At 28.7% G+C, this 15,678-nt stretch overlaps 1 protein-coding gene across 2 annotated transcripts in view; it reads left to right on the top strand.

Annotated features, from left to right (window-relative positions):
- LOC126733777 (uncharacterized) overlaps positions 1-15,678 on the top strand; it is a 559,879-nt gene that overhangs the window by 19,238 nt on the left and 524,963 nt on the right. Inside the window, exon 1 of one of the 2 annotated variants that reach the window (XM_050437171.1) lies at positions 8,114-8,272. The exons of the other annotated variant lie outside the window; for it this stretch is intronic. The gene's annotated coding sequence lies outside the window, so the exon portion shown is untranslated. Of the gene's footprint in view, positions 1-8,113; positions 8,273-15,678 lie in introns of those variants that run through there. 2 annotated transcript variants of the gene reach the window in all.

Here is a 15,678-nt window from a genome sequence, read left to right as displayed (position 1 = left end):
AGTACGAGTTGACTATTATGTTGATGTCTCGTCCATACAAGAGTAAATTTTTCATTTTTTTACCATTTTTAGATATTTTACTTTATTAAAAGTCTTCTGGTAGTCGACAAAACATAAAAACATGATACAGTTCATGTTTCTACATCGCTGAAAAAAAACTTGTATGCTATATATGGCCTCTCATATACTACGTACTGCATCTTTAAAACCAAACTGTGTAGATGCTATTAGCTCTTCACAGATCCTGTAGGTTATGTATGATTTTTAGAAATAGTTTCACTAGATAACTCATTATTGCTCTAAGGTGTTTACACTTTTTAGCTTTTGACCCTCTAAGCAAGATAAACTCCGATGTAAGCCTCATACGGAATCATACTAGAACTGTATGTTTTAATCAACACATTTGTTTACCACCTTATGCTGTATTAATCAAAAAGTTTCAGGGACTCGATATTTATATTATCGGGTTCCAAGGATTTTTTTTCTCTATGGGTTTTATTGCTGCTATTAAATATTATTTACTAACTTTTTTTCACTTTGAAAAAATCTTATATTATTTGTGCGTCAATATCAATATTTGACAAGTGACAGAAATAACAAACGACAAGAAGGTGAAATTTCTTTTAAACAACCAGCATTCTTAATAACTCTTAATCATATTTCTTTAAAAACTGAAAACCCATTTAAAAGAGTTTTTTTGTTATTTTTCATAATTTCTATGCATAAAAATAACTTAATTTTGAATTAGAGTTTTACGGAATGGTAGAATGGTGCTTTCATTCAGTTAGTTCTGCTCGATTCCCATTATAACCCGGTGTTTTCGTGACATGGTTGATGAGAAAAAGCCGTTGATATAGTTAGTTCGATTTCGAAGGAAATCAATTTTTGGTGAAAAAAGTCGATACGGGGAGGTATACCCGAAAAATGAAAAATCCCAAACTTTGGAGGTCGATATCTCGGCTTCTATGGGTCCCATCGAGAAAATTCCAATGGTTTTGTCTTAGTTTCGTCATTCTAAATCCAACGAGACCATTTGAGAGGTCCTAGCTCTTATATTAGCTGAGATATCCCATTATTGGAGCCCATTTTTTTTTTAAATGGGCGTTTTTCACGTTGCTTTTATATTAGCTAAGATATCGCATTTTTAGAGCCTATTTTTGGCCTCAAAAACGAGGTCGAAAAATGACTTTTCACAAATTTTCAAATGGCCCTCATTCAGTTAGTTTTACTCAAATTCCATTATAACCCGGTGTTTTTGTGATGTGAGTGATGAGAGAAACTCCCTGGTATAGTAAGTTCAACTTCGAAAAAAATTCATTTTCTGTGAAAAAATTCGATACGGGGTGGTATACCTGAAAAATGAAAAATCCCAAATTTTGGAGGTCGATATCTCGGCTTCTATGGGTTCTATCGAGAAAGTTCCAACGGTTTTGTCTTAGTTTCATCATTCTAAATTCAACGAGACCATCGGAGAGCTCGTAGCTTTTATATAAGCTGAGATATCGCATTTTTAGAGCCCATTTTTGGCCTCAAAAATGAGGTCGAAAAATGACTTTTTTTCCGAATTTTCAAAGTACTCTCATTTAGTTACTTCTGGTCGAATGCTTTTATAACCCGGTGTTTTTGTGACGTGGGTGATGAGAGGAAGCTGTTAGTATAGTTAGTTCGATTTCGAAAAAAATTAATTTTTGGTGAAAAAAGTCGATACGGACATTTTCAAAAACATGTTGTGGGATATCATGGCAGCTGTCGATAATGCGTTGACGAAGTTCATCCAAACTTTCAGGTTGGGGAGTAAACACCAGAGATTTCAAATGACCCATAGAAAACAGTCTAACGGCGTTATAACAGGAGATCTAGCAGGCCATTCTATAGTCCCCCTTCGCCCTATCCATTTATCTGAAAACTCGTCATTTAGCCATTGCCGAACGGGAAGAACATAATGAGGAGGAGCGCTGTCTTGCTGGAAATATATTTCAGAAGCAAGAAAATGGGAGAGAATGAAGAATGTCTTTAGAATTTCTTTCAAATAAATTTAAAAACCACTTTAAGAAGAATTAAAGAAAAAACAAGAAAATTTCATAGTTTTAAATGAAATATAATTTTTTATCATATTTAATAATACAATTTAATAATAGTTTTCAAAGAAATTTATGAAAATGCAAAGTTGCATTACTCAGTTAAGCTTTAATTTCTTATTAATATTCAATTAATAAAAAAACTTATAAACCATAACAAAATATTGGAAATCACGGACAATAAAAAAACAGCAAAAAAACGTACATCTATGGAAGCCAGTTTAAAATAAGATAAAACTAAAAATTTTAGTAATGGCAAGAAAATCAATATGAAGCTGAAAAACCTTTATAAGTTAAAAAAATTTGTAGTTTTTCCTTTGGATTTCTTAAACTTAAGTTAAAAAAAATCAGTAGAAACCAAGAAAAACCAAGAAAATAAAGAAAAAATCAAACATTTAAAAGAAAAAGTTAGTGATATTTTCTTTATAAATTCACTAAGAAGGAAATAGAAACTTAAAGAGGTAAAAAGTAAAATTATAGACAAACACAAAATATATCAACTAAAAATGACAAAAATATTTAAAAATTAAAATTAATAATAACCATATTGAAAAAAAAAAGATATTTTGAGACTGAGACTTAAAGTTTTTATTTTTTTTTCTCTAGTTACGTAGGTCTTTTTTGAGATAATGGACGAGTTCTTTCAATTCAATACCATATTTTAGAAAAAAAAATCATTTTTTTTAAATTATTTTTTCCTTCTTACCTTTAAAAACAGCATAGCTGACCTTATCATATATGTAACTTTATGTTTAATTAATAATTTAATTTGCTTAATGTAAATTTTTAGATTTATTAAATTGGGTATAAATGTTATAATATGATCTTTCAAATTTAATTACTTATGCCATTGCGTCTTCTAATGCTTCTGGGTTTTTTTAATGCATATAAGTGTTCCAGTACAATCAGCAATAAGAGTAATCAATGCAATCTTATGATGATATTTAATTGAATAGTTTTTTTCTCGAGAACATTATTGTTAAATAGTTACTAATTTATTGAGCAACACTGCCTCTTAGAAGTTGTAAACGATTACCAAAATTTAGGAGGTTTTCACCTTTAAAGGGTTTTGCTCTAGTTAGTTCCTGAATTAAACAGTACAAATCACATATATCTGAGAAGCATTAAATGAGATAAATTTTTAAATCTGCCCAGATCAATATTACCTACTAGAATTTCTGCTTTTCTAATTAACTTTTTCCAAAAGGATTCGAATATGTATTTTGTTAAATCGTTATCATTTAAACAAAAATAACTCTCATAAATACTATGACATTTGGAAATTAATTTGTTTATGGTATTAACATCACGTTCATACGGTTCAGTGTCATCTAATCTTGATTTAAATAAATCCCAGCTTCTTTTGGGTTTATCTAAGGCTACTTGGGTTGTATTTTTTTAATAATTGATTGGATCTTTTATTTCTAAATCTGATAGAAAGTGAAGTAAAATAAAGGCAGAAAGAAAGTGGAACTTGTCTTTCCCGATTCTGTTGTGTTTTGCGCATGTAAACCACGTCGCACCACACTAGTTTTCTAAAACTATAGTATTATGAAAAGTAGTATTTAACAGACACAATCCTACTGACTGCGCCAATTATATATTTTGTGATGAAATTTTGGTTTTTGGAAATTATATTTAATTTTAAAATACAGCGATACCATAACTAGAGTATGAGTAAACTAAGATTGCCTATATTTATAGTTTTATAAAAGCTGATCTAGCAAAATGGAAGATTTCTGGCGAGTAAGTAATACTGGACGATATGGATTCATCTAACTAGCGCCATTGATAAATGAAACAAATGTTTGTAAACATATTTTTTACAGTTTTTATAAAAATGTTTCAATATTGTCGAGCCAATGATGTATGTAGGTCTGGACTAGGCTTAGGAAAAAAATTTTATTAAACTTAGATCGCTAAAATGATTTGTATTTTAGGAATGGGTCTTTCTGTATTTCTTTTATAATTTTTTGACAATTTTTTTTAAGTATAAGAATGTATAACTTATAATAAAGAAAACATAAAAAAATAAATTATAAAAAAACTTTAGGAGGCTCTGGTCTATATAAAAAATCGTCCCAATTAAAAAAAAAATATTTTTTCTAACCAAATTCTGATCTGGACGAACCAATTCAATTTAGAAAATATGAAAATACGACGCAAAATATTTAAACGAACGTACCTTCGACAAAAATGGAAATATTCAAAAATTTTCGTAATTCGCCTCAAATATCGCAGCCCCTAGATATATTATGCGCACCCCCGTCACCATTATCCACCCAATAAAATAAAATACAATAAACGCCAATCTGCATTCGGAAAGTGTTCCGTCTCGATCTACCCAATCCGTATCGGTCCCAAGTAGCCGTAAGTCCATTAAACCTCCTCGCATTACGGCGAACAGGAAAAAACGAGGAAACGCCGAAAAAAATCATCGGGATCGGAGTGAATCCAGACGAAATTCGTGGGGACATTTGTCAGAGTCGATTTGAATGTGCTTTACAATTATTTAATGTTCGAGGGTACGGTTAACGTAGGAGAAGCAATCGGTTTAGGAAAATTTAATGATTTAATTTGTATTCAAGAAAAGTTGAAGAGAGTGTGACAAACAAACTAAGAAAAGCAAAAGCACTCACTATTTTAAAAGCATATTTTCAATAAGATTAAAATTTTATTTTTCTTTTAAACACAAAGTTTCCAGGTATTTTTGGGATATTGCAAAAATTGAAATATATTATGACAAATATTCGTGGTAAAAATGTCATTTAATATGTGTAAATATATTGAGAATAAATATAATATGTACATGTTATATTTTCCAGGGAAAAAAGTTTAAAAAAAGCTAATCGATCAAAACAAACTGTAGCAATCAATCTGAATTATAAATGAGAACCTTTTAAAAAAATTGCCAATTTTCAAAATACTTTCAGAAGACATTTTTTTTAAATTAAATTATCGGAAATGGGGATTTTGTGGCAGTAAGGTTAATATGTTTTCTTAATTACTGAAAGATTGCAGCAACACCCCATGATCTTTAATCCGCTGAAGACAAATTTTCTAGTCTGTAACTATACGTAGTAGAGTAAAAACACGGAAACTATAAGATTTCTGGATAATTAAAGAGCAAAAAAGGTACAATACGATCAATACAATGATCCAATAATCGACTGAATGCTAGGCCTACAATAGTTCAAGTGTGTTTTTTTGTTGATCATGTGTGTGTTGATTTTAGATCTGGTAATCTATTAAAAACTGGAAAACATTTACTTCGCTAAGTTACATACGAAGCCTTCTTAGGCCCGATATTATAAATATTATTCAAAAGTTAATTTTAACTTTAAGTGCAAGTTGCCCTGAAATGTCTTATTTCTTCTTCTTCGTCTTTCGTTAATCGAAATCAGTTTTAAGTTCTATTTTATTCAACAAAATGAAATGATATATATGAATAGAACTGATTTCTAAATATTCTTGGCCGCCGAGGTTTTTCAACAATATTTAGAGAGTCGGATAATAGTTCTTCAAAAACATTGCATATGAGTATACTAAATGCAAAACTCGACATTTGCAATAGAAGCAATTTTTCAGGAAGCGCAAAAATCTGTAAAAAAAATATTTTTAGTGTCATGTATTTGGGAAAATGTTTGGTAGATGAGTATATCTAAATTCTTTCGATTTGTGTTTACTTTTTAAATCATTACTTATTTATAAATAAGAAAAAAGGAAATAATGTTTGAAAATACACAGTTTTGCATTTATTTTTTGCAAATACCAAGTTTTGCATTGAAAGTAAAGAATAATAATACTAAAAACTACGTTTTGTAAAAAAGTTTATTAAAGAAAACAACACAAATTCTAAATAATTTTTAAGAACAAAATTTATTTCTCTAAATTCCTATTTTTTAGAAAAATGCAAAAAAGTACCAAAAGTCCTTAAACAGGTTAGATCCTAAGTTCTTCATATTCCTCAATGACCACATTATTATCATTTTCATTTTCTTCATTTTGTTGGTCTTCTTCAGCTCCTCTCTGTTGGTAATTATGAACTGCGTTCTGAAGATCCTTGTAAAATTTCAATTCTGGATGGCTAGCCCAGTCCAATCCAAAATGATCCTTTAGTAAATTAAAAATAGAGGACTTATCTCCTTTAAAGCAATGCATTCCAGTAGGAATTTGTTCAGGCTTTAAACGAGAATGGGTTTTTCCTCTCTTTACAACTAACTTAAATACACCCAAATCAGATTTATAGAGCACTTCTCCTCTTAATAGAGTGCTATTACCTTCTCGTGTAAATACGAAGCGTTTACTTTCATTAAATTTAAAGTGCCATTACGCAGGCTTTTTTATTACTTGGTACACTGCGTTTTTCCAATCAAGAATTGTCCAGTTTTGACTTAGCCTAAGAACCCTTGAATGATTTTGAATAATCTGCTCATATTCGTGGCGATTGATTATCACACTTTTTTTTTAATTTCGCGTTCGATCAACCCAAAAACCTTATTTGGGGGAATGAATGAATGGAAATGTAAACTCGATAGTTTCAATGGTTTTTGGTGGCTCATAACAGAGCCAGTATGCTAGCATCCCCATGACGGTACTATTTTTATTTTGCCCCCCACATCCATCGGCAAAAAGTAAAATTTTGTTTGTAGTTTCTCTAAAATCAAAATTTGTCAGCGTAGTATGTATAGCTGAGGCAATAGCATTGGAATTTTTACAATATTCAGTTTCTAGCCAGACAAAGGATAACACTGTATTTTGAGAAAGTTTTGTTGAAGAGCTACCACAAACCACAGTAAAATTATAAAAGTTTATTTGTTGAGAAAAGTATGCACTTTGATCTGGCAATTTAGGCAAAGCCAAATTTTTTTGGCAATCAAAAGAAAAAAGCTGTACATCTTCTCTGTCTAATTTTAAATACTTATAAAATGCTTTGCTTTTCAACTTATGGACACGTTGTTCGTAAATTATCTGAGCTTTGTCATTAGTGTTCACTTTCAACTTCTCTTCAAACTGAATACAAGTGGAACACAAATCAGTCATGGGGGTACCAAAACTTAGATTATAATTTTTATTCACATATCTTCTAAAAAAACACAATTTTATGGCCAAGTTAAGATTTTGTTCACAAAACATTTTGTATAATTTTCGAAAATTTAATTAAAAGGCAAAAACACACGAGTAGTTCGATTTCTTTGATAATGCTAATTTTATATTTATTAATAAGAAAACATTGATTTTTGAATGCAAGTAGTCAAGATAGTTTCAAATATTATAGTATGAATTTCCATTAATAAAATTATGACGATTCTAAGAGAATTGTACCAACTATTTAGCGCTTCTCTAAGCTAATCAAGGTAAAGCTCTCTCAGCAGCATTTGATAGATCACAAAATATTGCTATAGCAATTTTACTCTTATTTATAGCATCAACAGTTGACACTTGATTTGTAAAAGTATGCTTTGTATCAAAATTAGAGTTAATTGTATAGCACTGAATACTCAATAAGAAAAATAGGAAAATTGTGGTAAAACTAATGATTAATATCCTCAAATCACAATTTTCGTACTTTTTCTTTCTATGTGGTTTGATGGTCTTTGATCCGAAACGAATACGCAATATAAATCTCAGTTTAAAAATTGTCGCGGCACTCTATCAAGGCGCGATTTACCTGTCGGAGATGACTGATGAAATTTAGGCAAAACCACTTATTTACGTCTTTTAGCAATCTGACTGAGTATGTGCCATAAAATAGGAATAAATTCATTTCGATGCACGGCATATAAGGAACTTTTTATCGTAAAAATGTATGATTTATTGCTGTGGTTTAAAAATTTCCCACGGAAAAAAAATAAAATTCGAGTGCTAATCAATCTAAACAAAGCGAACTAAAACAATTATTAACCGAATGATTAGTTTTCGAACAAAAATATTTGTGTGGTGACTATATGACGCTTTGTTTCTCAATAATTTGCGACCGGGTGTTAACGTTTATCTTGTAAAATATATCATTTGTACTGCGAGACGATAATTGATAAGCAAATGCATCGGCGAAATCTGATTTATGAAGGTGTGAAAAGGTTTTGTTTAGTTTTTCTTTTTTTTTGGCAGAGTTGCAGTTCTATTTGCTGTACGTGTTAGTTTAATTTAATTTTTGCAGCTTTTAGCGGTGAGATTTTATTTGTAGAAATAAAGTAAGTAGCATTAAATATATTTTGCACTAATATATGTAAAAAACGTTATTATAGATTCTCTTAGGTTAAGTTTTTTCAGTGACCTCAGAGCCATTTTATTTATTATTATTTTTACAAGGTATTGGCTTTCCCTTACTTCAAACTTTTATCATACCTTTTTTATAATTTTATAAATATCTCATTTTGTTTATTTACTTATTTGATATTAGCCACTTGTCAGATTTTAATGTTTTTTTTTATATAATTCTTTTTTCTATATTAATTTTTTTCTTCTAAACTAATTTTTTTTAATTTGTTTCTTAAAAACTGGATATTAATAATATTGAAAAAAAAGTTGTTTGTTTAGCTGCCAAAACTGAAACCAATATACCTAAAAAATAGTATAGTGTTGATTTTATTATTTTTTAAATAAATTTTGTCAAAATAGTATTGTATATGCCATTTAAAATGTATTTAACTCAAAAAGCAATAAAAATAAAAAAATATTGCTAATAAAATTGTATGATATGTAAAAAGGTAGTTTATTCATTAATATACGAGAAATTTTATGAATTATTTGAATCATATTTGCTAATCAAGGATACATTATTGTTATTATCATTTTCGCATACCTATACCATATTATGTCATATTTAAATATTTTGGTTATTGATGTATGCTACTACATTCTAAGATTTGTATTATTTTCTTTGTAGCATTATCATAAATAAATGCATTATTAATATTATAGAAATATGCAGAATATAAATATAAAAATATAAGAAAATGAACTCTCCTGCATCTACAAGTATATCATTTCTAAAATTGCTTACTTAAAACCTTAAAATCACATATTCAATTGACATAAATATCATAAAAAAAAAATTAACAAACAATTTTATATAAGAATAAATATATTTAAATAGCAAAAATAAACAAAAAGAAAGTTATTAAAAAAAGTGGATTTTAACCCTTTGAGGCCGGATTTATTTTTTTAAAACTTTTGGTGAAAATTTTTGTTTTGCTCAATTAATTAAAGATTATTTAATATGTTTTTAATATTAAATCTTTTTTTTTGCATATGAGTTAGTTACAATGAGGTGTGCTCACTGTAAGGACACTAGGCAGATAAACAAAAAAAAATTGATAAAAACTAATTTTTTATTGCTAGAAAAATACATTGATTATAAAAAAATTATTTGGTATGATATTGACGGAAACAGTTTTTCTTATCTGAAAGGCACAGGGTAACATCACACCTAAAAAAATAACAATAATTAACTATGTTTATTTATTTATCAATATGATATCAACAGCTACCTTGTACAATGCCATCATGATTTGTGAGGTTCCGCCTTGGTACTACAAAAAGCACATCTTCCAGGCTTGCCATATAGAGGCATGTGGGAACCAGAGTCGTACCGAATTTCGTATGGTATAGTACGTCTGAAATGATTCACCGTTGCTGATGGCCGACCCCTTTTCGGTAAACCTTGTTCAGCTCCCACAAGTCCTAGGCCCACTGAACGTTGAAAAAGTTTTAGCGAAAGTTGCGCATTGGAATCCGTTCTTTTTTGATACAATATGAATGCATTTACTAAGGATAAATCTATGAAATAGAAAAAAATTCTATGCCACCACTTTTTCGACTTTCGTTCAACCTCATAAAGAGTTTTTAGCATGTCCGTCCTATCCACGTATCCCATATGCGTATTATATTTTTTTACTAGTTCAGGACAAGTAACACCTTCGACGGAACCATCTTTTTTTTTGCGAGAAACCCATTGATTTTTGCATGGATCCAGATAATTAGTTAAAAAATGGACTGGCCTATTATCCATCCATTTCAAAAATGTCAACTCATCAGTGCTAACTCTCTAATCGAATTCACCCCTTGTTAACTGCTTGTCATCTAGTAGATCTGTTGGTAGATTCTTTCGATCTTTTCTGACGGTACCGCAAGCGTAAATCAACTCAGTTTGCAGTTGTTTTTGCAGCTCGACCGAATTAAAATAATTGTTAAAATATATTTCGTACCCTTTTCCAACTAAGTCTCTCGTAAGGTCTCTAACAACTCTACCACCAAGAGACTTTTCGGTCATTTGACCTATTTTACCAGTGTAAATCTGAATTTGACATACGTATCCTGAATTTTTGGAACGAATCCAAACTTTATAGCCACGTTTTACTGGTTTTTTTGGCATATAATGTTTTAGGGAGCTTCGTCCTTTGAATCGGATCATCGATTCATCAATAGCTTGATGTTGACTTGGTTTCAAAGCATTTTTATATGTATCAGATAATACATCTAACAAAGGCCGTAATTTCTAAAGCTTATCAAAGTTTTGGTGATCACTTATCAATGGATCTCTCATTTCCAATCGTGAGGACCAGTAATCCTTGTAGCTGGGTAGCTTTTTTATGCCCATTATCAAATTTATTGCAATAAAACCCTTTATTTCCTTTACATTAGTAGGCGTAAATGCATGACTATTACCTCCATTTCTCTGCAAGGCATATAAGTTAGTTTTAAAAGCTATGTGGTATAACAGATACTCAGGGAATATATGCAAAAACATGTCGGTAGGGGTTTCTATATTGGTGGGAATGTCTGGTCCTATTTCATCTCCAAATTCTTTAAAATTTCGAACACAGTGTGAGTTGGAGTTAGTCCATATAGTTTTTTTGCGAATTTCCTGGGCTCGTATAGTATAGTGTTGGGACAAGGTATCATTCCCAAATATAATAAGCATATTTTCTATGTCAAACAAATCAATTTCTGGCGACGCCGCTGCCGTTGGGCCTACTATTTCTGCGTCCCCTTCAATCTCATCTTCACTAACATCTCCTAACTCGCTAATGTTGTCACAAGGAATTTCCTCTAAATAATCATGCAGGTCATTGGAGTTGAGATTTATAAGCTTGTTATAAAATTTATCTGTAAATAAAAATAAAATCCTATAAAAAAAAAGCGTTAAAAAAATACTCATGAAATTTTGAGAAAATTATTTGCCTAAGAGACTGGTGTCACCGCCCTGAGCACACCATATATTTTCTATAAAACTAATACCTTTTTCTCAAAATTGCATTCTAGCGATAACATAAATATCATCCTAGATATTTTATTTCTAATATAAAAGCAAATCTTACCACCCGTGGTCCCAAAAACTGCTCTAACAACCAAAAAACAGAGAAACTTGTTACCACAACAATACCACGTGCGAACATTAATATGCAAACTGTCGAAATAATACTCGACTTTTATTGGCGCTTAAATTTAGAGGAGCGACACGCTTCCGCATACGTCATCAATGATATCTTCGCTGTAAGCACACCAGGACAGTCAGTAAAAATTAATTTGTAAGTGTCCTCACCGCAGGCACACTAGCACACAAAGGGCTAATGGGACAAATTCTAACTATAAACATAAATATTTGAAAACATTATTTTGAAAAAAAAAACATTAAAAAAATCACTAAAATTTTGATAAATTATTTGTTGTTTTTTAATTTAAATTAGGAAACCAGTTTGACAAAAATAAAGAAACATTCGCTTTTTAAAACAATTTATATTAATACGAACGTGTTATTACAACTTTTATTAGTTATTAAAAAAGTGCAATTTAATGTTAGATATTTTAATTATAAAAATATTGGTTTGAAACCAATTTATTTTAAAAAGTGTTTAAAATATTAAAAAAATATTTGTTCTTTTTGAATTTGAATTATGAACTCTTTTGAAAAATATATAAATAATAATATTGACTCTTTAAAATGGACTTTTTAAGATTTAGTTAAAATATGTTATAAAATTATATTTTAAAACACTTTATAAGATTATGAAGACAAATTTACCTTTAACATAGTTTAATGCTTACTATAAATATTTTGTGTTTCTTTTTTAATTTCAAATGTATTGTGCTTTTTTAAATTATAAAAAAGTGACTTTTTAAATGAAAATGTTATGTTCTAAAATACTAAAAATTAATATTTCAAAAAAATTAAATTAAGGTAATTTCCAAAACAAATAAATTTATTAAATATTAAAATATAATTATTAGATCTTTTAAAAGTAAAAATTTCAATAAAAATAATACAAACTGTTATCTTAACACAATTTGTAATATAAATTGAAACAAAAATTTATGAACATTATTATTAATATTATATGTTTTTTTATTTTAAATAATTTTTGGGAAAATTTTTGTATGTAGCTATTTATGCTGAATTAAGATTAATTTTATTATTATTTAAAAAAATGGTAAACATCTAATACAATTTAAGAATATCATTAAAAAACGTGAATTTTACTTTGAGATATTTTCAATCTAAATTATAGATATTTTGTATTTTTTCTAAATTTCGACCTATATAAACAAAAAATAACAAAAAATCTGAACAGATTATAAAATTGAAAAATATTTTAAAAAAATATAAATTTAAATGCAAAAATTCCCTTTAAAATTTTTGAAAAGGTGCATATATTTTTTTTACCTTGTAATATGACAATATTTGTGACTTTTTGATAAAAAAAGGGTTTTTTACATTCTTTTGGTAAAAAAAATCTTAAAAAAATAGAAATTGTCAGCAAAAATAATTAAAACAGAAATTTTAAAAATATATTATATGTTCAACGAGATTTTTCTAATCCTATATTCAATCATAAATTCTTATGAATAAGAGCGGAAGTGGTTAAATAAAATCTGAGACCGATTAATATGAGATGAAAAATAATTCTTTGAGTTTCACAAAATTACTATTATAGTACTTGTATTATAGTACTACTAGTACCTGTACTAAATCTAATTAGTATTAATTGATTTCTTCTAGTCAAATTTGTTCTTAACATTTAACTCTTCTTATATCAAATTATTTCCCTATAAAAAATATAAGGAAAACACACTAATAGAGGAGTTTTAAAGGCTGCCGATTTAAAAAAAATATTTATTTTCGATAAATTGATTATTTACCACACTTCTCATAAAAACAATAAATTCCAAAATAACCGTAAAATTAACACATTTCATATATCCTACGTACAATAATCATGTGGTGCATTTAATTCTCACCATAAATTAAAAAACAACAGATGGCACAATAAACTTTTAATTGACCGCCAGCTCTTTTATAATTTACAACTCATATCTGTCAAAATGCCTCACACAGTCATTAACCCGGATAAGAATCTTTATATATACGTTTTCTTATATGAAAAATCTAAGAAATAACAATAAATTATATCAAACAAAACATTGGTTGTCTTAAGAAGAGAAATAGAAAAGGAAGCAAGTCATAAACACCCAGTTTTATGATAACATGGGGGTCGAATTGCGCCCCCCCCCCCCCGCTCCTCTTAGAAGTGCTACATTTAATTACGAGTTCCGATATTTGGACGCCCTCTCTTCCTTACACCTGCTGAATCGCAACCCCATAAGAATATGGCAACAATGCTGCTCATTATGATGCGGGGGAAATGTTGCCGGATTGGGCATTTTTTCATAAGGTCTTAGGAGTTACAGGTATATAGGAAAATACTAGTTTTTATGAAAATGCAATGTTTTTTTTTTATTTATATATAATGAAGAAAATATAAAATTTAGTGAAGTGATGTAGTGTGGCCAATATTGATAATGTGTGTATTGCGATCGCAAAAGCTGTTGGAGATAGAAAAATGGTTAAATAGGCAATAGGATTTGCAAATTAAAATATTTAATTAGGTTTCGTGTAGTACTGAAATTATATGAAAATAATACATTTTCTCCTTCACCAATTTAAATTAATAATTGATTTCTTCAAAGCAGTTGATTTCATGTGAATTTACGATCTATGCAAGAAATTGAAATCTTTATTTATTTTTTACAGGCAGTTGATATGGTGTAGTTCTGCTAAGAATGTGCTGATGCAGGCATCCAGAAAATAAAATAAATCTAAGCAATAAATCTTTAAAAATAAGTCATAAAAATATTTACTAAAATATATTTTATTACTTGTATAACAGGCACCCGGGATATCCAGCAGTGAAATCAAATTTTGTCGTTGTGGTTGCCAATTATTGTTAACATCCTTATACTAAGAATTGAGAATTGTTAATAATCTTTCGACCATATATGATCGTGGTGAAAGAATAATTCCTCTAAATATGATAACCGACATGATTTAACAATTTTCTAAGCTAAATATTACATATAGCATTTTCTTCTTTTCCTCGTATTTAACATAAAATTTAAATTGCAATAAGAACTAACGTGATTCTTATACTGTATGTTAAAAATATTGTGAGTCATTATTTAATTCAACTTGTTTAGACCTTTTTTAATTATTTATTTATTTATCAACAGGCTTAACCCAGTACTAGACAAAAATTGTATAATAAAGAAAAAAAGTGTAATAAAAGATCTGCTAAGCTATAACTAATATATCACATTACTAAAAATTTACGAGGACACATAAATATCACAATATTACAGAGATAAGCATTATAAAGTTAGACACTGTTCCCAAGGCAAATCCCAAAGCAGTCCAATCCATGGAAATATTGTTAGTTCTTACTAAAAAGAATTATGATTACAATTCTTACAATGTGTAGAACATTAGACTCAAACTGCCTGCCTAGTTTGTCTGAATTGAACATGAAGAAATACTTTATGTAAAAGTAAAGGGCAAAAGTTTATAGATTGAAGAATATCATAAGATGCCTTTAAGTTTTTATATTTGCGACGAGTTTTCAGACTTTTTAAATCTCGTATGACTCAAATTGTTGGTACTTGTTGCACACTTTCAATTTTATAAATATCTTCACTATAGTACGGAGACCATTTGAACAACAACTGTATTTAAGATGTGAACGTATTATGTGATAGTATGTGAACAATATACAAGCAAACGGAGTTTATTTATTTATCTACCATGTACAGATAAAATAAAATATTTAAGAAATATATTCAAACTTGAATTGTCGAGATAGTTTTTATAAATATAATTAGACATTTTGGCGCCCAACATCTTGTTTTTTCGTAATATTCTCCAATTTGCTTAAAATCAAAATATGGTATTGCTAAGATGGGCTTCTTTATTCTTAATTATTTATTATTTAATAATTTTTATATTTAAATCATAGATGATGTTAAAATTAAATTAATAAGAATAAAGAAAGTAATAAAAAATTAAATATTTCTTTCTAGCAAGGTCATTTCATCGGGGCTATTTTTTATCTAATTACTAAAAAAATAATGTAAAAATAATTTTTTTTTAACATTTATCTACATACAATAATAATACATGCACCAAGGACGGAAAAGTTAACCTAGATTCTACTTTCTTACACCTTTTATTGGTGGTATCTTATATGCGCATATATGAAAACATTCTCAATATGCATGCAACATTTTTACCATTTTATTAAATAAATTAGCAAAACATTCTTATGTG

This window comes from Anthonomus grandis, chromosome 3, assembly GCF_022605725.1.
Source record: "Anthonomus grandis grandis chromosome 3, icAntGran1.3, whole genome shotgun sequence".
Taxonomy (NCBI): Eukaryota; Metazoa; Arthropoda; class Insecta; order Coleoptera; family Curculionidae; genus Anthonomus; species Anthonomus grandis.
Note: the sequence above shows the minus strand (reverse complement) of the source record. Positions and strands in the feature narration are given on the sequence as shown.